Source organism: Corvus brachyrhynchos, unplaced genomic scaffold (assembly GCF_000691975.1).
Source record: "Corvus brachyrhynchos isolate BGI_N302 unplaced genomic scaffold, ASM69197v1 scaffold416, whole genome shotgun sequence".
In the NCBI taxonomy this organism is placed as follows: Eukaryota; Metazoa; Chordata; class Aves; order Passeriformes; family Corvidae; genus Corvus; species Corvus brachyrhynchos.
In genome coordinates, this window is record NW_008238439.1 from 454,559 (window position 1) to 478,378 (window position 23,820).

Here is a 23,820-nt window from a genome sequence, read left to right on the forward strand (position 1 = left end):
CCGGGTTCAGCCTCACCCGGTCCGGCTCAGCCCTGCGCAGCCGGACCTAGCAAGACCTGGCTCAGCCGTGCCGGGCCGCGCTCAAAGTCACATCGATTACGTTGGAAAAGACCTCTGAGATCATCGAGTCCAACCTATGACCGAACACCACGGTGTCAGTCAGACCCCGGCACTGAGTTCCACGTCTGGTCTTCCCTTAAACACCTCCAGGGACAGTGACTCCACCACCTCCCTGGGCAGCCTATTCCAATGTCTAATAACCAATTCTATGAAGAAATTCCACCTAATGTCTGACCTAAACCTCTCCTGGCACAGCTTAAGAGTGTATCCCCTTGTCCTGTCACTGGTTGACTTGGTGAAGAGGCCAACCCCAACCTGGCCACACCCTTCTTTCAGGTAGTTGTAGAGTGATAAGCTTACCCCTGAGCCTCCTTTTCTCAGGCTAAACAACCCCCACTCCCTCAGCCGCTCCTCATGAGATTTGTGCTCCAGACCCGTCATCAACTTTGTTGACCTTCTCTGGACATCTTGGCTCACCTCAACCTGACATCTCCCAGGGTGGCTGGGTTCAGCCCAGCCTGGCTCCGCTTGGTTGGGTTTGGCCCAGCCCAGGGCAGCCTGGCTCTGCGCAGCTCCTCATCGTGGCTGATAAGACCCCCAGGAAGCGTTTCCGTACTGTGGTGCTGTGTGCCCAGTGAGTGGTCTGGCAGATGGTCAGTAAAGAAGCCTGGGGAGCCAATGTTGCCCCCACAGCAGTGCATCCCGAGGTTCAGGTGCTGTTTTCTCACCACCCTTGTGTTCTTCCCACCCCACCTTGCCCTCTACAAGAGCTCAAATCGCCCCTTAGAGTCACATTCAGAATTGCTGTGGGGTGCATGCTACCTAGCATGCTTGTAACATCATACAACTTTTCTCGTAGGTCAGTTCAAATGTTTTTTGCTGCAATGAACAGTGTCATAACTGTAAACACTCTCCCAACTTGTGTTCGTAGATACAGCATGAGATCTGCCCTCAGGACTTGCTTGGTCCACAGAGGAGGGGTAACAGGAGCCAACTATGGAAAAGAAAGTTTGGCTCATGAAGCTGAGGAACCAGCTGTGAGTTTTGGGTTTGCTTACTCCATCAGGTCCTCTGTGATCAGGCAATCCTGGGAGAAGAAATGTGTCTGTACCACCTAAGCACATCACCTTGCCCTCCAGCTTTTGCAGGCCGCTCCACTGCAGCATCCCTTTCCCACTGAAGGTAGGGAGATGTGCCATCTCTGCTCTCACTGCATAGGGATATTCAGTTTCAATATGGCTGCAGTTCCTAAGGGAGTCACATACTGATTTATCTTTCAAGTCTAGTCTGTGGTATTTAGTCTTAAAGGGGCTTTCAGATTTTGGTGTGGAAATTGTGTTTCTGCTCCGCTGGGTTTCAGTTTCTAAGTGCTGTAAATTTTCTTTTCAGGAACAGAAATGGAATCCCGGAGAGAAATCTGTGGACTGCTAGTAATGAGATAGAGGCAAGAGCTGATGAAAGCTTTGAGGTCTTCTCCCCGGGGAGAAGCAGCATGGCCTTTGGAGGTGGTACCAGAATCTGCAGCTTTGTGGCACAATATTATAGTAATGCTCCAGTCACTGCTAGAGGTTCGGCCATAACACCAGATAATGTGTGAGAGTGCAAGCCTGCTGCCCTCCCCTTGGCAGACTGTGGGTGCTCTTTTGGGTGGCAATGCTGCCTGTCCCCCCACCCCCTTCCCACCCATTCCTTTGCAAATCACAGTTTGTCACCCCCTCGGCTGTGTTAATGCATCCCCCACTGAGGAGTGACGCTGCTGGATCTGCTAAATGGTCCCAGCTAATAATACCCCCCAATACCTCTTTCTTTTGGAAAGTTATTCAAGGATCCAGCTTGCAGAATGGCATGATAAACATCTTGGAAAAGCTGAGCTGGCAGCAAAAGGAAGTGTCAGGGCAGGAGTAAGGGGTCGGGGGCAAGGAAATGGTAGGAACGTCTTCAGCTGCTGTACAATAAAAGACCAGATGTAATGATTTGACATTTCCACCCATCCTATGTCTTTTTTTTTCCCCAAAGGATGCTGAGATTGCACAGACTTCTAACATGCTCAAAATCTTTCATGCCAAAAATTTCTGTGATTAGCAGGAACATTGATGTGCCTGAAGTGGGGAGTGTGGTATTTAGCAGTTGGTTACTACAGAAGCAGAATATGGGGAGAGTTATAGCCATGTGAAAAACCCAGGGCACAATCATGTAATTAAAAGGCCATTATAATGGTTATACCTCTGAGGAGGACTGGATATTAATCACTGTCTGATTAATACTTGAGAGCTTGTCTGTGTGATCTGGATGTATTTTTATGTGTTTATGTTGTGTGTGCACATATTTACCCCGATGGCAAGAAGCAAATGTATCTGAGGCTTGGAAGCTGAAGTTTTACTTGATCTAGCTTCTTGAGTCATTTCCTGTGGATTTGCAAGATCTCTTATTTGATCTCTGCTTTCACTGTCCTGCCAGTTTGCAAGCTGCTAAGTGATTTATTCTCTTAATGATTTCTCTCACTCACTGCACAACCCTCTCACTATTACTTTCACCGAAGTATTGAATTTTAGTTTTCTAATATTCAGGTTACTGTGCCGGTTCTTGTAAGTAGCGTGTTTGAGCTGACTGACTTTTGTGAATGAAAAGGCTCTCTCTCAGAGGTGTGATTTCTGTTTGTGTGTTGTGTTGTTTGTATACAGAGCTTCTGCTCAGACACAGAATAGCGCTTCCCTGTGATGCAATCGTTACCTAGAATTAATTAGCCTTTGGTGGCAGAGCTTCAAGGCAGCAGCTCCTGCATACTAACGATTTGCCTGCTATGACTGTCCTGTGTTTTATATTCAAAAGAAACATTTATTTTGCAGAGTGATACTTCAGCTGTTGCAGAGAACCTTGAGTCTGCTTGGATTGGAATAAACTTCCCTGAGTGCTGTTACCCCTTTAGCTAGCACTTACTTAGGGTGAGAACCACTGGAATTTGAAGTGTCAAAGTTTAGGATGGCGTTTACTGCAGGCTTGCAATGTAGCCTCCTACCTTCGCTTACTCTCACTTGTAAAACCTTTCAGCCTTGGAGCTGAAATCTTCCACACTGTTGATTTAGGAACCTAAATATGAATGTTGGTACCCTGTTGACTGTGCTCAATTCAATGATTTTTCCACTGACTCACTTGGTGACTTTGAATGAGTGAGGAGTGGAAGTCAGCAGTCCTGAATCATGCCATCCTCCAGACAATTACCCCCCCTCCCCAATAATTCTTTCAAGCAGCAATCATATTTTAAAAGCAGTGATTACATCCGTGTTTTGCCCCATCATAATTGCTCAGAATTTAAGAGCTACAGAAACAATTTGCAACATTTGCAGTCAGAGTAAAGTCTTTCAGGGCTGACACTTTCTGGGAGGTCACAAAGTTTGGAAACACTAAGTTTTTTTTCAGCAGAAAAAAGCAGGAGTGGGATTTCCACATGTGGTTTGGAGAATTGTTGGGATCCTTTTGGGCATCTGCAGGGCAAGAGGATGTGGAGAGCTCCTTGCAGTCTTCCCAGGATGTCCTTTTGGAGGCTGGTAAGACCAGAGCAGGCAAGCAGAAAGGACCCTTGCTGCCAGATGGTCTGACTATCCCACTTCTCCATTTTTTGGTTTTTGTAAACCTGTATTTTACTAGGACAGAAAGTGGCAACGTTTAGGCGATGTCGGTGCTGTTGCCTGTATGGCTTTCCTGGACACCATGGGATCATCTTGGGCAACAGCAATGACTGTGCTGATGGCTGGGAAGGCACTGACCAGTGCATGCAGTCAGGCATGAGTCATTCCTGTGGGACAAATCTGGTGTCATTTGTAGCTGTGTTCATCAAACCTCATGCTCTCCTTCATCCTCTCCCAAAATAAAATCAAAGTTTATTGAAATGGGGAGATGACGAGGAAAAGCATTATTTTCAAAGCCCTTGCTTTCCTTTCAAAAACCTTGTTTGCTTTCCTACTGGGCACTGTTGCCCTCTTAATATTCAGCAGTAAGTGATTTATAGCCCCCCTGACATGGTGGTTTGGTGTTTCCTTTGTGTGCATAACTTCCTTTTGATATAAAGGGATGATAACAAACCTAAATTGTAGTCTCCCAAGCACATGACACATTGTCTTTGTGATGCAGATAGCAGGAAAATGCTCTAATCTTGCATTCAACACTTCAGCCTTCCCACTCCCAAATTCCACCCTGGTGAGAGGGTGGCATTAGCAGGTTTATCGAGACAGCAGCGTTGATGGGGGCGATTCCTTCATACGTAGTGGTGAGGATGATGGTTTTGGGAGTCCCACTAGAGTCAAGTCCCTGGCATGGACTCAACAAGAGATGGGTCCACAACTGCTTCTTGAACTTTTTGCATACCTTTTTGTGCTGAATGCTTGGCAGGAAAAACTGCTACAAAACCTTCACTTACAGCATGCTGCCAATTCTGCAGCAGTGCTTTGCTCCTGTGCGTTCCTGGCTCAGCATGCCCTGGCCCACCAAATTGAAAAATAAGTGTGCAGGAACTTTGCAAGTGTGACTGCAACCTCAGGATTAGTCCTAAATCCAGGCTACTTTTGGCATGAGGGAAGGGCTGCTCTTCTCTTGAGATGCCTTTCCACCCTTGAGAGGTTTCTGCATTTTTGATACAGCTGTTTCCAGGGCCTCATGGGAACTGAACGAACAGATGCCAAATAATCTGGTTTTACTTCAGGGAGCACAAAAGTGGATGGATCTCGGAAAAACACTGGAGCTGTGCATACCTTTTCCTCCCCTCCTTGGGGGTTATTTGAATTAGGTTTAAACCTTTAAGTGTATTTCAGAAAGCTGCCTTCTGATAGCCAAACTTCACTTGGGTGTTCCTCCCTTTCTCTCACAGCTATTGTGAGACCATCCCCTCTGAACACCCACGTCCCCTTTATTGCAGAGCTCTTTGATCAGCCTCAGCAGGTGACATGAACAGTTGACTGACTACTTTGGCAAAACCAGTTTTTGTGGCTTGACCTCCTTTTCTCACCTGGTGTCTTGCTGTGACTACAGGGTCCTATTCAGTGTCTGAGTGGTTATAATTGCAGGTTTACCCAGTCCAGACCTGGCTGTGGGAGAAACCCCCCCACAGGTATCAATCAGGAAAGGCTTCTGGAGTTAAATTAAGCTTTTGAAATATGGAAATGCTGACATGGCTGGGTCGGATGTTTAATGGTGTATGGTACACAGGGGAAATGAGTTGTATGTACCCTGCCTGTATCCTCATTTACCCAGCCCTTTGCTTCAGCACTGCTTAGTGACACTGACCCACTCAGTCCTTTGCAGATGCTTGGCCATATTTAATTTCAAAGGGTGCCAGTCCACCCTCTTCCCCAGGCAGATATTTTCCCTTGTGTCAACATCCTCATAACAACTCCAGCTAGGCAAATATAGCACATGGCTTATGAGTGTCCTGGAAGGACTCAGAGGTGGAGAGTTAGAGCTAAAGAAGGTTCATGATTAACCCCATGCACCACTGAATAGCTTTGGGATAAGTCGCAGCACATGATGAAGAAACTGGGAGGAGAGTTTAATGGTCCTGCAGAGAACACCTCCTTAGACAGCCACCCTCCAAGATGTTCCCAAGGATTCCCATGGAAAATAATCCTATGCTCCTTTTATGTTCTGGTAATCACAGACACATTATGCTTCCCTGCCCAGTTCTAAGGAGAAAAGTAATTAGTCACTCCACACAAAAACCTTTGGGGACTGTACATATACTCCAGTATGGATTCCAGATCCATCTAGAAGGGAATGAAGACTCACAGGTCTGCTCTGTGTGTGGTCGTTAACAGAAGCTGTGGTAACAGAAGCTGTCATTTGCAGGTACTGGGTGCAAGGCCTTCCAGGTGCTCACTGCCAGCTGCATCCCCAGCAGTGTTTCCTGCCAGGCTTAACAAAGCCCAGAAAAGCAAGCCCAGGTTATGAGAGCTTCACACCTACAAGACCAAAAGCACAAGCTTGATCATGCTCACAGAACTCCCTTGTTTTAGACAGTAGACTCTCCAGTCTCTTAGGGGGAAAAAAAGGGCTGGTTATTGCTGGATGCGTGTTCTGACCTTAAAAGCTGAAAGTAAAAACAATCCAAGATATGGGGCATGCTAAAGTGGCAGCTGAAGGGCTTTTTTTGTTCCTTCTGCAGTTAATGCCATCGTGCTAAAATTGCAAGCGGGTGGGAGTCGGGGTTAATTTAAGGTTTAGTGTGACCAAGAAGAATTATTTAGAAAATAGCAAATGGATGACATTCTGAAAAATAAGCTTCACTTCCCTAACCAGGAGTACTTGGCTTAAGTTGCAGAGACTGTGAAGGAAACCTCCAGATCCATGGCAGGTAAACATTTGCCTTTGATTTTGTTTTTCTCTTCAAGTCTAGAAACCCCAGCATTTACACTTAAATGGATGTGCTGTAAGCTATGTTTAGGAAGAGAATTTCATCCCCTCCTGCACGTACTTTTACACATGATAATTATTTCGCTGCAGCTTTGCAAAGTATGGCTGGAGGGATGGTTTGAAAGGGAGGAGTTACATGGCACTGATGATAACTGCCTGATTCAGCCCCACTGAAGGCAGTGGCAGCAGGATCAGATGATCCAGAAGAGATATTTTATTTTAAATAGCCATTATGGACCTTCAGTGACTTATGGTAAATTCCTGCCTCCTGATTTCATGCACTGGAGAACACACATGTATGCTGGAACCATGCATGTCTTCAGGGTCACGTGTTCAGTGTGGACATGAATCTCTGCATTTTGTAACCATTTAAAAAAAATCTAATAGGGGAGTAGAGAGCTTATGAAGATGACATTTTGGTGAATGATAGTAGTTTTTTAATGCCATCGTTTTTGTCTTTATCAAACCTATCAGAGTCTGGGCTCTTCCTTTAATTTTTGTGTTCTGCTTCTTTTCTCCCGCCTGATCTGTTCCTTCCATACAGCAGGAGTTGTAGTCCAAAACTCACTGAGGGGTGAAAGAACTGCTCTATAACCACGTGGTCTGGATGCAATACCTTGCACATAACTGCTTTTCCTTGTGCCAAAGACATTGCCACACTACTGGTATTTAATTTGTTACTGCACAAAATGCTCTGAATAGCTCTGACATTGAAACACTTCCTATAAATTGGTTCCTGCTCAGCTCTAAAGAAATTTGGGTCTTCTCTTTGACGTTTTTTCAGTCTAAGAAAGTCACAAACGTGAAAGCTCTCCCACATGACTTGATCAAAATCCTGTGAGATGGCAGTCTGAATTTTGGCTTCTCTCTGGCTTGCAAAAAAAGCGGGACAAGTCTTTGTTTTCTTGAAAGAAACAGGGATAGCTGTCTTCTTTAAATCCTGAGAGGGTGGAAAGCAGAGGTGATTTCCACCTTCCTGTGGCAAGGTCAATTCTATCCCCTCTGCAAATGGACCTACCCTAGTTACAGGATGAGCAAGGCACCTTTTGAGAAAGGTCACCAGAGCCTGTTGCCCTGTGCTTTCTAAAGAATGCTAGCAGTGGTAAGGGCTTTGTGCCACTACCATTTAGCTGTCACCAAAATCACAGCCAGAGCTTTCTTTGATCATAACGTCTCCTATTGCAGGAAGCTGTGGAAGCTCTGCAGTAACTTTGCTTCACACAACTACCCCAAATGGGGCTTTGACCTTTTAACAATGGCATTTCATTATACAGTATTTTCTTATACTGATTTTTCAAGTATTGGGTTGGAGATAATCACTGAGAAACATGAGATCTTGAAAAAACAATTTAAAAATACAATAAATTATATATTGTGACTTTTGATTTAGTTAGATTATCTGTGTAATCCTGTCTGATCTAATATACTAATTTTCATTTGTATCCTTCACAGTCATTTGTAGGGGTGGAGGAGAGTGTTGGTCTTCCATTACAGCAGACGGAACTACAGCCCAAGGAGATACCTGGGTGTCAGGAAGAAGACTTAAACTCAGGAGCATTTGGGAATCATTTAAGATAGGAAAACAACATCCACTCGAGTTTAATTCTCTGTGCTTGTTTATGTGTGTCTAGTTGCTTGGCTGTAAGTGGTGCATAAATCACCTGAGACCCTCCATTCCTCTGTAACTTACTATTGGAAAGGACAGAAATAAATTCTAATATATTTGTGAGACACACCAGAATTACTCTGAACTTAGAAGAATTTTGGAGCGAAGTTAAATGCTTCAAGCCTAAATAGCACACTGCTAATTCTCTTCTTATAGTTTATATCATCATGGGTTAAAATGAAATGCTGCTGTGAAGGTGCCCCATCAAACTGAACATGGTTGTAGTCGTTTGCCTTGTGTGGCCTGAGTAAAAGTGTTCCAGTGTGCATTTCCATCCTAGGAAAATCCTTTATGCCCTGATTTCCAAGTTCAAAAATAACTCTGCAGATGAAACACGTTTTTCACCCTTCAAAGTAGTGTTTTCACCTACAAATACTTGCTGCCTAAACAAGAGCCTTTCCTTTGCACTTGTGCCAACATGAAACTTGGATAAAGAACTAAACTTAGATTCTTAGTTATAATGCTCCCACTGACTTTTTTTGGTTTTGTTTTTTTTAATAATGACTGTAAGACATGTGCCGTCTCTCTTCTGAATTTTAACCTTTCTAATGAAGGTGTGTTTGAAGAAGTCACACCCTTCAGAAGATGTTTTGTGGTATCATATTTGTGCCTTTAGTGTTGAGGACCAGCTGCCTTTTCAATTTTAATGCACTTTTCAGGGTCTTACATCACAGAGGCCTAAATTAAAACACACTTACCATAAAGGGGTGCAGCACATGCATTCATCCTGGAAATTGCACTGCGACATGAAAGATATCCAAACACTACATGTAATTTTGAAGATGAGCAAGCCTTGGCCTTTCAGATGTCCCACGTGAGGGAAGCGCACCCACGTCCCACAAAATTTTAAGCTCCTGAATCATGGAAGTCGGATCTAAAAGCCTCTAATTCCCACTGAATTAGAGATGTTTGACGATGTATGTGACTGTGAAAATTAAGCCCAGTGCTGGATCGGGGGTGGTCGACTGCCTGGTGGATGTGAGCCTGTGCAGGAACCCCTGTGGTCCAACACCCAGTGTGACCCCGGGAGACGCAGAACTCAAGGATGGGGCAGCTCTCACTTTCTCCCTCCCAGCTCCTCCTCCACATGTTATTCAGGCTCAGGTATCAGGACCTGGTGGCTCCCCATGGCATGAAAACTTTGCTTAGTGGTTTGCAGGCTGAGAAGGGCTGCTCATGCCTTATGTAAAGAATTAATTGATTAGCTCTAGGTGTCTTTCTCCTAATTAAGGCTATTGGAGAAAATTTTTTCCTCTCTGGTATGGTGGTATAGACCAGGATTAAGACTACTGCACCTTTATTTTGGATGTTTCATGGTGAGACCAGCAGCTGGTCTTTAGCTTTTCTCCCTGCAGCTATGGAAACCTTGCCACAGACTGTGCACTCCTGCAGAACCAGAGACCTCCTTTTGGGGTTCATATGGGTTTAATGCCAAATTCGTTCTCCACATCCATGGCTCCCAGGAACCAAACAGTAGCTTCAGAGAGCCATCAGCTTCATTAGCCTGCAGGTATACAGAGGGAACCCCCAAACGTCAGCCTGAGTGAGACTTCCCTTCTTGCCTCTATTCAATGTCAGTTTCACTTGTAACTGTTCAAGGGAAAGATTTTTTTTTTTGCGATCTCTTTCAAGTATCGGATATTGGCAATCCCTCGCCTGCAGTGCTGTGGTTGGAGAGTATCCTGGGATAATTTTGGAGGCGCAAGACTCTCCTGTGTCTAGACATTTCAGTAAATGTTGTTACTCAGCCTCCTGTGGGGTTACTGGGCTCAACACAAATGTCTTAGGCAAACTCATAAGGAAGAGGAAATATGGGAATATTTGCCAGCAGAAGACACTGTCTCCCTTGACATTTTTGTCTGTAAAACAAAGAGAGTTTTGAACTGGAAGGTGTTGTTGGCCTCTTTCCTTTTCATTTTTTGACTTTTGTTTCCTGTAGGAGGGTCTCTGGAATTCCTTAATGTTGTCATCGAGTCCTAGGGATTTCCCTCTTTTAGTTGTGCTACAACTCTCAGGTTGCCAGCAATGCAAAATTGCTGAGGGAAGACATTTCTGTTTAAACTGGAAGCCATGAATACAAGAGCTGCTTCTCCCAAAGGAAATGTTGTTTTTACTTCCATGTCCCCAATCTTAAATCTTTGCTTTGTACTTAGGTATTTCCACTTGAGACTTCCCAGTTTCCTAGAAATTCTAATTTACTCTCTTTCTGAGTCTGTGGAACAAGATACTACCATCTTACTTGGGAAAAAAAAATTAAAGAAAGAACAATAAAACCCTAATTGAAACATTTTGCTGAAAAATGTCACAGCATAGTGATTTTTGAAACAAAAGCCAAGGAAATACTTTTTGCTTTTCTAAACTAGGAAAAGAAATGCATATGTTTACCCGTTCAGTTGGAGTGGAATTGGAAAAGCTTTGTCTCATATGCAGTGCCAGGTTCAGGAAAAGGAGAGCCTGGCTTTGTCTTCTTGTGCGTATTTGCGTTTCTTTGTTATCAATATTTAGGAGTCAGTCTTGGGAAGTTTTGCTGTAAAGTTAAGGAGAAGGCTGCAATTCCAGGCACTAAGGTGGCTCCTTTGGAAAGGCCTGCTCTTAGGTGCCCATGAACTCCTCTAAAACCACAGGGACTCTGCACCCCACTTCTTTCTGACTCAGGACAACCAGATGTCCAATGCCCAGGTCCATTCTGGAATCCTAACATGCATCTTTGTGATATTGTTTAGTTCCAATTTTTTTTTCTGGATAAGGTTTTTCTCCCAGCAATCCCTTCTTCATCTGCAGTGATCTGATCTTCTTCCATGTCAAGAAGACAGGAGTCTCCCATGCAGGAGAATTGTGCCTCACCCACCTCACCACCCTTCCCAACTCATCCTCCCTTCACTGCTCCTTTCTCTCTTCAGAGTCATCACCCAACTAAGAGCTTTGTAACTGGTGCATTTGTACCCCTGCTCTCCCAGATCTCAAGGGATAAGTTCCCTGTCAATCCCACCCAGAGGGATCATTCTTGTGTGTGCAGTGACTTTAGGGTACATCATGCAGAACCTCAATCCAGGATTCCCTGGCCAAAACCCAGACACCACATTCCCCTCCACCATGTGAAAATGAAAGTAAAGCTTGGCCATAGCAAAACCACAGAGCAGTGGTGAAGCCTCCCGTGTTTGTGGAGATGGTCTAAAGCACTCAAACCTTTACTTCAGATTTTCAAGGGGTGCAAAACACATGGATGTGTCTGTCAGCGGGACTTCCAGAAGGACAAAATGTCACTGGGATCCCCACTACGAAAAGCTGCCCTGAGGTCGGTGACACAGGATTTCCGCAAGCTGGTGCTTATCTTGCAGACAAATCTCCTGGGGGGAAAAGTCAGACACACACACACAGGTACAGTGAGCACAGCTGTCTGTTGTGGGGCTGTAAGGAACTGCCGGAAACCCACGGAGGAAGATGCAAAAAAAAAAAAAAAAAAAAAAAAGGGGAAAGGCGGGGAGGGAAGAAGCTGTTTTTCTCAAAGCTTGGTTGCCCTTGCAAGCACAGTAACATCACAAAAGAGACACGTGGCTAGGCAGGTTTAGTCCATTAAATCCTTTTGGTGTTCTGTAGATGGTGAAGTAGAGGGAAAGACACTTCGCTGCACACCAGTGCAGTGGTTAACGTGATGTTTTCAGGAGAGTTCACCCGTGAGTAGGCACTGCAGCTTGCTGTGCTGATAAAGCTCATTTCTGCTCTGGAGTTAGGTAAACTGAGCCATGGGAGCAAATCAACTCGCCAAAGCCACACTGTAAATGTGACAGAGGTAGAAAGATTAAATATGAACAGATTGCCCTTACCCTGCCTGCTTCACACACTCTTATGTAGAAGTTAAGGATGGAGTAAAAATGAGGCACTTGAGGGCTCAGCTTGGCCTGAAGGAGCAAAGGTTTGTTGCTCGCTCCATGTCTGTCCATGTACTGTGGTTCAGGAAGGCACAAAGCAGAGAATATAACCTCTGAAAGACCTGGGGAAATAATAACTGCCTCAGTTCAGGGGCTGAGCTGGAAAACAGAAAAAGAACTAGATTGGGTCAAAGCAAAAGAAATGGCAATTTTTTTTTTTTTTTTACTTGTTTTTGCTTGGGAGAAACAAGAAAAAAACCCCATGTGTTATTTTGGGTCAACCCGAATGGCATTTTGAATGCAACATTTTGTTTTGAGGTTAGTAACCCCTCTTGTTTCTAACACTTTCTTTTATTTCAGGTCTCTTTTGAGTGGAAAACGCCACTTCAAAATAGCAAATCAGAGGGTTGGGCTTAAGAGGCAGTGAAATAAAATGCTGTGGCATTTTCAAAACAAACAATTTCTTTCAAGAAATGTAGATATGTATGTATTTCCTCCATAAATTTTGGGTACAAATGAAAATGTTTGCCACATTTCATTCATTTTGGAAACTCCAAAATTGCATGGTTTGGGTTTGTCTTTTTTTTCCTAGATATTTTAGGGGTTTTTTTTTGGCCTTACTCAATTCCTGCGGAAGGAATTGCTTCTGCAGAAACAACAAAAGGGAGGTGTGTAACCTGAGGAATGGGAGATTTCAGGGAACAGGACAGGGCTCACAGCATCACCTGGGGCAGAGGCCAGTGTATGGCTGAAGGCAAAAGCATGACGAGCGCTCTCTTCTTTCCCAGCAAAGCTACTGAAGAAGCAGCAGTGAGGAAAGAGTTGAGGCAACAGGGGATGGATGTGTGCAGCTTTACGGAGCTCAGTTTTAAGTGTCTGTGCTGCTGGAGGGCTGATTTTCCATCAACCAGATCACCACCACAAAGCCTTGCATCCCGAGCTTTCTCAATTTGCTGGCAGGCCCTAGAGAGGCAGATGTGTTGGGTCATGCGAGGGATGTTGAGGGCTAGTTTTGTTCTTGTGCACCCCATCCCCTGGGGGGGATCTGCAGGGCTCTCTCCTTTGATAGGTTTGCCCTGTTAGGGCTATGGATCTGGAGGTGCTCTCAGAGCTGCTACCCCTCTGCTCTAGATGTGGGCTTGCTCACTCTCCAGGCAGGCTCAGGATCTATGGAGGACAAAATGCCTTGTGCTCACTCCAGATAAGAGAGGTGATGCTGATAGGCATGAGGGAAACTACCCAAGCAACTGACTGAAGCAGAATGTGGTTGGCACCTCAAGTGTTTGCCTGACTGGTTGGCACTGTGAGGCAGGGACAGGTGGAAGCTGGTCCAGGGGTACTGCGCTGCACTGTGATGTTCAGTGGACAGTCAAGTCCTAGAGCTTCTCTTTCCACCCATAACATCCACTGTGGAGGCAGTAGCCCTTTAAAACCAGACATAGGGTAACTGGCAGCTTAGGTGACAGGCATTTCCTTCCCAACCAAGAAATAATGCTGTGTGCTTTGACTAGCAGGGGACAGACATTCTGAATTCAAGCCATTTTAAGTTAGAAACCCCTTTTTCTGATTTTCCCAGAGCTGACCAGCTGTGGCCTTCTGTGTTTGCTCCATCATGAGATGCTTTGTAATGAAGTGGTGGGGTCTCAGCAGGCCTTATTCTGTCACTGGAACAATGGAGCACAGACTTTCTTTATATCCTGAAGGGCATCAAATAATAAGAACAAGAAAAGTTGTCCAGCTGTGCTTCAGCTGGACTACTTTTCTCTTTTCATTTTTTCAGTCAGTCTTAGTCGACAGCACAGCTGCCTGACTCACTTGTCTTCTGAGGAGGATACTTAAAATGTAAATAGAAAACTTGTTTTAAGAAATGGCATGTGCCTAGCATGAAGAAGTAAGAATTACCCCTGCTGGAATAACCTTCCTTTCATTGGGATTATATTAAGGAGGAATTTGGTCTGCTCCTTGGCAGCTCCATGCACAAGCTAGTCGTTGTTATTAAAATCTAGAAACTCATTCCTAACCTTAGTCACCTCAGGTGATTTGCACTTGAAAAGATCACACAGACTGGTAAATTTGGGAAGGATACATAAAGGACTAGCAACACAAACTGCCCTCTGGCTGGCAAGGGCTGGGGTTACTCAGATTTCTTGGCAGTGCTGGGCTATTCACTAATTCAGTTTAACCCCCTACAAAGTCCATGTAGAGGTGAAGAATTGTAGACAAAATCCACTGACTGGTCCCCCAGCTCAGAAGACTGCCCAGAGGTGGCTGTCGTGGCTCAAGGTGTCCCAGAGAAGGATGCCAAAGCATCCGGCTCCCCTGGCCACTGGGAGGTGTGGCTGTGATGGTCTAGGCAGATGTTTGCTGCTCCCAGCCTCTCTGCAGTTCCTTGTCACAGAAAGGTGAAAATGGACACGATAAGTGGCTTAAAGAGCAGATTTTAAAGAGAGCAGATCAAGGGACCTATGGGGCCTGGCACTAGGAGCAACTCAACCAGCACAGCTGCAGCTGGAGGAGGATGTGCAGCCCCACCCGGATCCTCCCGCTGGGAAAGGGCTGCCTGAGAGGCAAAGCCCAGCTCAGCAGGGACCTGTGAAAAAGGGGGCTACAAAACATTTTGCCTGCATCTATTGAAGCAAAGCAAGCAGGCTGCATGGAGAACGACTCATATGCTAAGCCCATCATACTTGCTGTCATATTTTTTGTTGTTTTTTTGTTGTCAAAACCACTACAGAGAGCAGCACATTTCCAGGAGCCTGGCTTCAGCAAGCAAACTTCCTTGTGGCTTCCTGCCGGCTTGGGGAGGATTCGTGGCTGGGATGCTTTACCTCTTCCATGCCAACTCAACTGGAGCCATGTCTCAAGATGGTTCTTTGATACCTTGTACAAAGGATTGTTCCTTATGGTGTTTTTGTCATGAAATAATATGTTTCTGCAAAGTCTAATCTGATTAAAATACAAAGAATTAGGATGGGGGACTGGATATGTGCAAAGTAATACTTATGTATCTGTTTCTTTTGTTAATAGATAGGCCTGCCAGTCCCACAAAATCTTAAGCATGCATTTAGTGTTCCCAGTGGCTAATCCCATGAAAGTCTACTCCCAGTGTGTATTCAAGCACACACATACATCTGTATAAGGCACGGACTGCACGGCCCTAACACTGATGTGCTGACTTAGAGCTGTCAGCTGTGAATGTTCCCATGTCTGGAGTGTATCCTCAGACTCAGGGATGCCTGAACCCTCACTGTCTGGATCTACAAGGTGTTAAGTGGGACTTGGAAAATGGAGGGCTGAAACGGAGAAGCAAGAAGTTACATTTAATGATGTGAAATAATGGTAGAAGCCAGGCACAGGATCATTAAATAATGGCTTTGGTTGTTCATTATTTACTTTAGCCTTCCTTCTGCCTCTGTGAAATGCTGACTCCTGCGCTGTCCATCTAGAAACGGCACAGTTGCCATCACTTTTTCCAAATGGACCTTTTCCTTTAATATTTTGAAAGCAGGCTTGACATATCCACAAGTATCAGTGTTAGGCAGAGGGAGAGAAAGCTCGGAGATAATGTAGTATGTGCACATAGTAAGGTATGCACTTTATCGCTCAGTAAAATTGGTGAATTACTATCAGTGCCAAAACAGTGTTCTCAATTACTGAAACAACTTACCACCTTTGACACAAGACCACCAGAATTTTGGTCTGCAATCTGATAAAAAGCCAACTATACCGAAGCAGCAGAGATTAAAAGCAAAACAAACAATTAAAGGAAATGGAGGGGGGAAAACTCCAACAAATGAAAAATTACAGACTAGAATTTGAATTGTATAACACTTGCTATACTAAAAACTCTCACTGTATATTCCAGTATTGTTTTGATGGCAGATCCATTGCTCATGTGAGACTGGAGTGACACCAGTCTGTTGGTACTGCTGTGCAATTATGGGATCTCTAGAGCACTGGTGATTCCTTCTTACAAGGACCCTACAGGCTTGGATACTTGGGAAGATGTGCTGGGTTTGATTTTCAGTGTAACCTGAAGCAAAAGTCAGCTTGAGACTGCCAGACTGTGCCTGGTTTCAGATCAAACCTCTGTGAAAGTAGTGAATTGAGTAGGGTTTCCACTCAAAACCATAAATCGGTCTTGATATGCTTGAAACTTTGCCCGGATTTTTTTTCTTTTTTTTCTTTTTCCCAAACTTGGCCTGTGTTCTAGCTTTGTAACAAAACCTAAAACAAACATCTCTGGGTTTCGGGTTTAGTTGTGAAAGTTTAACACAGAAACCATTTTCCTCCAGGGGGAAGGGGGGATGCTGGCCTGTGTGCTAAGGCTGAGCTTCATTTTTTATTCTTTTGAGAGTGACAGTGACAGCTTGTATTTTCTACCTTTAAAGCAGCTGGAGAAGAGGCTTTGGCTCAACATCTGATTTGAAGGACAAAACAGAGGAGGGTGACCATCACGTCCCTGCTTGGATCTCCAGCCTGGTTTTCCCATCCCTGTTAGCAACAGGGAATACATTAATGCACAGAAGCCCTACTGTCTGGCTGTGATGCCACTTAACTCAGACCAGAGCAGCTCTGAATCAAGGTCAGCATTTGATAGCATGGAAGCCAAAGATAGCAGGAGGACAGATTTTTGCCTGGCACATGGTAAGATCAGCAACTGGGAACCATGCCACCACAAGAGAAGGAGCTGTCAGAAATTGCAGCTTCCAGCTCACGCTGAATTCCCGTCTCACTGGGAGTGAGGCTTGTTGTGTAAGAAAGCAAGATACCATCCATTAATTGCTGGCAGCATTTTGTCTTTCTGAGAGATAGAAGCTTCTGATTCCTCTTGTGTTTCTCCCAGTAAGCTGTGCCTCACATTTTGTAAAGAAAGACCTAGCTGGCATTGCTCCCCTTGCTCTGGTCTGCATGAGAGAATCCAGGACTCCAGCATTTTCCCATTAATCTAGTGCATCTTGTGGTGTGAAACAGGGATTCTTTAAATTGTTTTTTAGTCCAGATTACTAATGTCTACAAGGTCAAAGACTACAGGGGTTACCATTCGCCATGCTAAGAAGTTGCTGCTGTCTCTGATGAGCACAGATATGCTGTGTGGTCCTCAGCTTTTGATCCAGTGGCGTTAACGCCAACACCAAAGTCCTCTCGGTGTGCCTGGTTATAATCACAGGAAGCTCATTCATTACGCAGGTCCTGAAGATATGGAAGTCTTGCTAATCAGTTTGGATGGGAGGGGTAAATTAATCATTTCCTTTTACACTTGTTGATAGAGCAATTCATTCTGTCATGAGAAAATTCGGAAGTGGGGGAAAGTTTCAGTAAACTGTGAGTAAAACCTGAGATTTCAATCAGATTTTGTAGTCCAGCTTTGCTGCTGCTTTTGTCTTTAATCATACTTTCCCTGTCTCCTCACAGCGGGGCCTTTTCCAGGGTTAATCCATGCTTCCCAGAGCTGTCCTTTTGAGATAACTGGGAAGGTAGGTAACTTTTCATCCAGGGAATGGACAGAGGACCTAGAGAAGTGCATCTGCTGCCCTCACTCAAAAGAGCAGATGAGATCTTGGAGAAAAATGCCTCAGGCAGTACAGCTACTGTTATCTCCAGCCACTAGCAGCAAAAGCCGATTAGGGACCTCCCATGCTTTCCTCAGAAAGTAGGAAAGGAGTGTCCAGAGCAGTTGGGACAAATATTTTCTGCCTCTGCTTGTCCCATTGGGCATTGCTGAACTTTCTTTACTTGCTGCTACAGAAGGATCCAAAATAACACTCTTTTGGCTGCTGCCCTGGCTCTCTTCATGAAATGAAGAAGTGTGCATCTTCAGTACTCTGTGTCCTTCTCCTGGCAGTGCCTGACTCCTGCAGAGATATTTTAGCCTCTCCAGAGGCAGCTGCTGAAATATTGTTGAGCATAGCACTGGAAAACAAGGAGAACTGAAGCTGGTTTTTTTTTTTTTTTGTTTGTTTGTTTTGGTTTGTTATGGTTTGGGGTTTTTGCTACATCAGGCTTTAAGCTGTTAGTTCTAACAATAACATTTCAAATCATAGTTCAATAACACCACTACGTGTTTTAGGGATATTGATGTCATGGTGGTTTTAGATGCTTGTCTAGGTCCTACCAGTTTTGGTGGGGTATGTACACAAAGGGCCTTCATGTTACTCCATAGCACCTGAGGCCTGAAACCAGGGATCATTAACAAAATGTTACATGTCAAATCCATTTAAACATCTTACATCATCTAGATACTGCAGCTGTCAAATAAAGCAAACAGTACCTTTGCATGGCTGTTGTATCAGAAGAACTTGGGGCTTATTTTGCCCGATTGCTTACCTGTCTGCTGCAATCTCCTTGTGCTAAGTACAGACCTCCGTAAAGCTCCTGACACCTGGCTCTTTGGTAGGGTGGGACTGGATGTTATTTAAATTAGGGCAAGGGGGGCAAAAGAGCAATCAATGCTTCTTGTGATCACAGAATCACCTTTCAGTTGCACCAGTGGCAGATAAAACTCTTTAGTTAATTGGAAGGGCTGAAACCCCAAGGCAATTAGACACCATTGGATTTAGAGGCTGCAAAAGAAGACAGAACAGTGTGCTACAGGAGTTTTTAGTTTGCCAGGCTTGCATGAGTGTGGCTGCACTTTCCTTTTACAAAACAAAGCTATTTTTCTTTTTATTAAGTTAGTACAGATGTGAAATGGTCTCTTTTAGACATTTACTCCTCAAAGAAGCAGTGCTGCTTTATCTGTGTTGAGGCAGTGAAAATATTATATGCTACCAACCCAGCTGTGCACCATGTTAGTTTATGGAGCTGACAAAGGGGTTTTAAGTTAATCCAACTGATTTGTTAGTGCTCTTATGCAGAGCTGACCTCTAGCTTCGTGTTGATGACAGGCAGCAGACACTGGCATCCTCAAAGGAACTTGGTATTTAGGTGTCTTTAAGCTGATGTAAGTGCTCCTTCTCACTCAGGTTGTACTGGTATGGTGCTTTGGGTATTTATGGTTAAAGCTGTCATTGGGCAAAACCTCACCGTGGGCTTGCAAAGACCTTGCCAAATCAAGTAGTACCAGCTGGACCGAGCTTGAAGTGAAATGATGACATGCTGGCTACATGCAAATGCCTGTGGGTTGGGTGTTGGTAGCCCTGCTGCTTGCCAGGACCTATTGCTGGAAGGCAGTAGCCACAGCTGCTCCTTTGACAGTCAGTGGCCCAAACTTGTATTGATTGTGACAAACTTGCTCTGGTTCCTCAATGCAGCTTCTGCTCTTCAGCTCCTGCTCTCTTCCTGGGAAGCTCATGTCATAAAGACAGACCCTGCTCTGGCTTTTAGCTATGCAATTTTGGCCCCAAAACAAAGTGATTCTTTGCTGCAGTAATTGTACCTATGCACCATTATTACTGACAAAATGTTGTAGTTCAGCCTTCCCTACATGCTCATAGCACTGCCACCCAAATCGCTGTGTTGGCAAAACAAATGTCAAAGTTACTGAAGAGAGCTTGAGCTGATCTAATGGCACATTGCTGCTAGAAGAGGGGAGTGCAACCCCTCTTTCTCTGTGCACCCCCCTTCTGCCCTAAACTGTGACTATTCTGCTCCCCTTTTGTGCCACTCTTTTAGCCTGTTTGGGATCCTTCAGTTGAAAGCATTGAACCAAGGGCTTGATAAAAATGAAACCTGAAGTGAAAAAGAAAAAACTAAATCCACACACTCACAAAAAGAAGATTTTTGGACCACACTGATCAGAAGAGAGTGGAGTCCAGCACAAGGGATGGGACAGAATGCAGAGTGAAAATGGGATGTTCAGTGAGAATGGAAATGGGATAAGGAAAAACAAATCAAGAGGAAGGAGGAAGAGGAGAACAATGAACTGTTATTTAAGCCCATCCACTGCATGCAACCTCACTTTCTTCCTGTAGCCCAAGTCTCAAGGCAGGAGACTTGTCCCCTGCCTTATGTCTTTGGCAGAAACCTTTGCCATTTTTTTGCAAATGGGTTTGGTAGCAGCAGCAACAGCCATGGCACCCGCCAATGTGCAGAACATGGGATGCACATGGCAGCTCAGGACCCCCTGCTCTGGATATTGGGATGAAGCTGTTGGCTTCAGATTACTAAGTAGTGCTGCTGGACACATGCATGTACAATGACCTGGGAAGAGGCAAGGAGTTAAGCTCTGAGGCACAGAGGAAGTGAGTTGAAATGAATGTAAGAAGCACTGTTTTCGGGCTGCAAGACACATAATGACTAATCTGAACAAAAGCTCTCTATCCCAGCAAGGTGTTAATTATATGTCTTGTCTTTCTGGATATGTGTGAACAGGGTCTCTTTGCCCACTGGGAACAATGGGTGTAATTATTATTTAGTTGGAAAGAGAGGAAGCCCAGCTGCCTTTAATGCACAGGATCAAATGAAGGCCAATAAAGTGCACGCACATGTGGCCTGCACTCTGTGGCTTAGTGTAACCTACAGAGTTTGCCAGTGTAATTCTAGGGTGTGGAAAGAAATGAACTCCCCCACTGCTGGCAAGGTGCTGGTGTAGACAGAGCTGTGCTGACAGATGAGTGTTTCTGACAGTTTAGCATGTCTGGGTACGTTGGTGGCGTTGCCGTAGGCTGAAATTCCCTTTGGTGGCACAGGCTGGGTCTCTATTAGGGAATTCAACCCACGGCCCTCCACAGCAGTAGTACAGGCAAGGACAGTTTCACTTATGTTGTTGTTGCTGTTGTTAGTGCAAGATACCTCCTAGCCCAGGACAATGTTTTTCATGCATTGGTTTGCTGATGTTCTAGATGTATTACGGGGTACAGCACATGTTTTTAACAGTAGAGCTCTGTGTTTCAGGCTCTGGCTAGGGAATGAAGGCTCTGAGGCTGAAGCAGGAAAGTATTTATGCCAGAAAGTAATGCAGAACTGCTCAGGAGGGGGGCAGGGGGCTGCATCATGAGGCTCTTGTAGAGACAGAGGGCAGCTCACTTGAGCCGGTGTATAAGACACTCTCTGTCCTATCACTCCAGAGCTAAATTAGAAGATAAGTCTCAAAAGTCACCATAAGACTGTCTAGGTAGGGCCTGATACTGCTCTGTTTCAAGCAGTATCTGTTCAATTCCCCAGTATAGGACATCCCTTCTGCAGAACAATCCTGCGCACAAAGCTGCCCAGCTCTGCTCTCTGCCACAAACCCTGGATGCTGCTCATCACCTCTTCAGCAGGCTCTTGCTATAGTGTATTCCTCTGGCTTGCTCATTTGCTCCTTCACTTTGGGGAACGGAGGATTTTCTCCCTCCTGGCTGAGCACACAACGTGTGGACCATTTTGTCAACATCCATGCTGGCTCTGATTTCAAGAGTTGACTGTCATCAAGCATCAGTGTCACCAGGGAGCTTTCTGTTAGGTATGGTCCAGAAAACTCCTTGGACCGATCTTGCTAATGACTTATGTGCAGCTGTAGAAGAACATGGAAACCTTCTCTGCCAGAATGCTAGAGGAATTTCTGGGTTTAACCCTCCATGGAGTATTCTGAGCTTTGAAAGTGAATAAAAAGGCGTCTTCTGGTAAATGTGATTAATTTTATTAGGAGGGAAAAGGTAAGAAAGTTAAATTTATTCAAAAGTACAGTAAGTATTGGTTGGAAAAAAGCATAGAGACCGTCTTATGGATAACTTAACCACAGATAACCAAAATCTGAGAGTGCAAACAGAGCACAGATCTTTCTGCTACCTCCTCAAAGCATAAGGACTGGGCAAAAAGGTGGTTTAGTGAAAGTTTCTTTCCCTCTGCTAAAAGCATGCTTTTCCTGAAGAGGTGCCATGCATAAAGAAGAAATCATGCTAAAGGCATAATTTTGTTTTCCAAGCCAATGTTTCATTTGCCTCCTCTTAGAATATACTTTTCTTTGCTTATGATCTTGGCATGGCTGTACATATTTTCTATTCTCTTCAGAGGTGGTTTGCTTTGTTGTCATAGCAATGCCTTCTAACTCCTGCACTCACCAGTTTCTTTTCAGGTTCCTGCAGGCTGCAACCAGTCCCTCATTGTGATGATCACATCTCCTAACAGCTTTAACGCCTCTTTTTTTTATCTCCTAACTATAGGCACATTCAGTAGCACGATTCCAAAGAATTCTGGCCCAAACAGGTTTTCAGCTTGAAGTTGAAAAAAAAAAAGAAAAAAGGCAATAACATTGTTTGTATCTGTTTGGGGTTTTCATTGTTCTGATGATGATCTAATATTTCAACATTTTTATTCATTCATTCATCTTCTTAGTTTTTCTTGGATGTGAGCTATAATTGCCTTGGTGGTCTGGCTATTGGAGATGAGATGCACCAGGCTAGAGAGGTCCTGCTTGACTGGAAGCTGGCTAATATTGTCCCAATTTTCAAAAAGTGCAAGAAAGATGACCCTGGAACCTGCAGGCCTGTCAGTCTCACTTCACTGCCTGGCAAACTATGGAGAAGATTATTGAGGGGGAAACTGAAGAACACCTGAAGGACAATTCACTCCTTGGTCACAGCCAGCAGAGCTTCATGACAGGAACGTCCTGCTTATCAAACCTGATTTCATTTTATGACAGGGTAGCCCACCCAGCTGATCAAGGGAAGCCAGTTGATGTCACCCTTTTGGATTTCAGTAAAGCTTTTGAAACTGTCTCTCACAAGATCCTTCTGGACAAAATGTCCATCCCCCAGCTGGACAAACACGTCCTCTGATGGGTGAGCTCATGGGTGGGGCAAAAAGGGTTACAGTGAGCAGGGTGACATCAGACTGGGGACCTGTCACTAGCAGGGCTCTGCAGGGCTCCATTCTCGCCCCTGTGCTCTTCAACATCTCCATAAATGACTTGGATGCAGGACTGGGAGGGATACTGAGCAAGTCTGTAGATGACACAAAATTGGAATGCGCTGTTGACTCCCTCCAAGGCAAGGAGACCCTGCAGAGAGAACTGGGCAATCACTAACCATATGAAATTTATAAAGGGCAAATGCCAGATTCTGCACCTGGGATGGTGCAGCCCTGGATGTACAGACTGGGGAATGAGAGGCTGGGGAGCAGTGCCATGGAAAGGGACCTGGGGGTCCTGGTCCATGGCAAGTTGGATATGGGTCAGCAGTGCCCTGGAAGTCAGGAGGGCCACCCCTGTTCTGGGAGGCATCAGGCACAGCATTGCCAGCCGGGCAAGGGAGGGGATTGTCCCTCTCTGCTCTGCCCTGGGGTGGCCTTGCCTTGAGTGCTGGGGGCAGTTTTGGGCACCACAAACATAAAAAAGACACTAATCTGTTAGAGAGCATCCAAAGGCGGCCACGAGCATGGTGAAGGGTCTGGAGGGGAAGCCATATAAGGAGTGGCTGAGGTCACTTGGTCTGTTCAGCCTGGAGAAGAGACTGAGGGGAGAGCTCATTGAAATCTACAAGTTCCTTGTAAGGGGCAGCAGATGGACAGTGCCAATGACAGAATCCCAGGGAACAGCATGAAGCTGAGTTGGGCAAAGTTTAAGTTGGATATTAGAGAAAAAGGTTCTTCACCCAAAGGGTTGAGCATTGGAACAGGCTCCCTGGGGAAGTGGTCACAGCACTGACCCTGTCTGTGTTCAAGAAGCATTTGGATGATTCTCTCAGGCATGTGGTGTCATTCTTGGGACTGTCCTGTGCAAGCCAAAGAGCTGAAATTTGATTCTTGTGGGTCCCTTCCAGCTCAGGATATTCTGTGATTCTGTGATTTTGTGATCGCTGTGGCTTTAGGACTGTTTTTCCCTAGACCGTGATCACAGTGGCAATATGAGGCTGGGACAGGCCAGCTCAAACAAAATTGTCCCCTTTTCCTGTGCAGTCTCACTCA

The 23,820-nt window shown here is 45.0% G+C and overlaps 1 long non-coding RNA gene across 1 annotated transcript; it reads left to right on the forward strand.

Annotated features, from left to right (window-relative positions):
• Positions 1–31: 31 nt before the first annotated feature.
• LOC108447227 lies at positions 32–8,190 on the forward strand. The gene is made up of 2 exons (XR_001862667.1): positions 32–1,242; positions 1,450–8,190. It is a non-coding gene; the product is annotated as an uncharacterized LOC108447227 (long non-coding RNA).
• Positions 8,191–23,820: the final 15,630 nt, after the last annotated feature.